The following is a 2,500-nucleotide window of genomic DNA, read 5'->3' as shown; positions in this document are numbered from 1 at the left end:
TGGGTAGACCTGGGCTCCTCGCGCCTATGCTTAGAATGGGTAGACCTGGGCTCCTGCCGCCTATACTTAGAATGGGTAGACCTGGGCTCCTTCCGCCTATACTTACAATGGGTAGACCTGGGCTCCTGCCGCCTCTACTTAGAATGGGTAGACCTGGGCTTCCAGCGCCTATCCTTACAGTGGGTAGACCTGGGCTCCCGCCGCCAATACTTACAATGGGTAGACCTGGGCTCCTCGCGCCTATACTTAGAATGGGTTGACCGGGGCTCCTGCCGCCTATACTTAGAATGGGTAGACCTGGGCTCCTGCCGCCTATACTTACAATGGGTAGACCTGGGCTCCTCGCGCCTATACTTAGAATGGGTAGACCTGGGCTCCTGCCGCCTATACTTAAAATGGGTAGACCTGGGCTCCCGCCTCCTATGCCTACAGTGGGTAGACCTGGGCTCCTCCCGCCTATGCTTAGAATGGGTAGACCTGGGCTCCCGCCTCCAATACTTACAATGGGTAGACCTGGGCTCCTGCCGCCTATACTTACAATGGGTAGACCTGGGCTCCCGCCTGCTATGCTTACAGTGGGTAGACCTGGGCTCCTGCCGCCTGTGCTTAGAACGGGTAGACCTGGGCTCCTGCCGCCTATACTTGCAATGGGTAGACCTGGGCTCCCAGCGCCTATACTTAGAATGGGTAGACCTGGGCTCCTGCCGCCTATACTTGCAATGGGTAGACCTGGGCTCCCAGCGCCTATACTTACAGTGGGTAGACCTGGGCTCCCGACGCCTATACTTACAATGGGTAGACCTGGGCTGCTCGCGCCTCTACTTACAATGGGTAGACCTGGGCTCCTGCCGCCTATACTTGCAATGGGTAGACCTGGGCTCCCAGCGCCTATACTTACAGTGGGTAGACCTGGGCTCCCGCCGCCTATACTTACAGTGGGTGGACCTGGGCTCCTGCCGCCTATACTTACAATGGGTAGACCTGGGCTCCTGCCGCCTATGCTTAGAACGGGTAGACCTGGGCTCCTGCCGCCTATATTTACAATGGGTAGACCTGGGCTCCTGCCGCCTATATTTACAATGGGTAGACCTGGGCTCCCGCCGCCTATACTTACAATGGGTAGGCCTGGGCTCCCGCCGCCTATGCTTACAATGGGTAGACCTGGGCTCCTCGCGCCTCTACTTAGAATGGGTAGACCTGGGCTCCCGCCGCCTATGCTTAGAATGGGTAGACCTGGGCTCCTGCCGCCTATGCTCGGAATGGGAAGACCTGGGCTCCCTCCTCCTGTGCTTACAGTGGGTAGACCTGGGCTCCTGCCGCCTGTGCTTAGAACGGGTAGACCTGGGCTCCTGCCGCCTATGCTCAGAATGGGTAGACCTGGGCTCCCGCCTCCTATGCTTACTGTGGGTAGACCTGGGCTCCTCCCGCCTATGCTTTGAACGGGTAGACCTGGGCTCCTGCCGCCTGTGCTTAGAACGGGTAGACCTGGGCTCCTGCCGCCTATGCTCGGAATGGGTAGACCTGGGCTCCCGCCTCCTATGCTTACAGTGGGTAGACCTGGGCTCCTCCCGCCTATGCTTAGAATGGGTAGACCAGGGCTCCTCGCGCCTATACTTAGAATGGGTTGACCGGGGCTCCCGCCGCCTATACTTACAATGGGTTGACCTGGGCTTCCAGCGCCTATCTTTACAGTGGGTAGACCTGGGCTCCTGACACCTATGCTCAGAATGGGTAGGCCTGGGCTCCCGCCTCCTATGCTTACAGTGGGTAGACCTGGGCTCCTGCCGCCAATACTTACAATGGGTAGACCTGGGCTCCCGCCGCCTATGCTTAGAATGGGTAGACCTGGGCTCCTGCCGCCTATGCTCGGAATGGGAAGACCTGGGCTCCCTCCTCCTGTGCTTACAGTGGGTAGACCTGGGCTCCTGCCGCCTGTGCTTAGAACGGGTAGACCTGGGCTCCTGCCGCCTATGCTCAGAATGGGTAGACCTGGGCTCCCGCCTCCTATGCTTACTGTGGGTAGACCTGGGCTCCTCCCGCCTATGCTTTGAACGGGTAGACCTGGGCTCCTGCCGCCTGTGCTCAGAACGGGTAGACCTGGGCTCCTGCCGCCTATGCTCGGAATGGGTAGACCTGGGCTCCCGCCTCCTATGCTTACAGTGGGTAGACCTGGGCTCCTCCCGCCTATGCTTAGAATGGGTAGACCAGGGCTCCTCGCGCCTATACTTAGAATGGGTTGACCGGGGCTCCCGCCGCCTATACTTACAATGGGTTGACCTGGGCTTCCAGCGCCTATCTTTACAGTGGGTAGACCTGGGCTCCTGACACCTATGCTCAGAATGGGTAGGCCTGGGCTCCCGCCTCCTATGCTTACAGTGGGTAGACCTGGGCTCCTGCCGCCAATACTTACAATGGGTAGACCTGGGCTCCCGCCGCCTATGCTTAGAATGGGTAGACCTGGGCTCCTGCCGCCTATGCTCGGAATGGGAAGACCTGGGCT

The sequence above is a fragment of the Tiliqua scincoides genome, chromosome 14 (genome assembly GCF_035046505.1).
Source record: "Tiliqua scincoides isolate rTilSci1 chromosome 14, rTilSci1.hap2, whole genome shotgun sequence".
NCBI lineage: Eukaryota > Metazoa > Chordata > Lepidosauria > Squamata > Scincidae > Tiliqua > Tiliqua scincoides.
Note: the sequence above shows the minus strand (reverse complement) of the source record.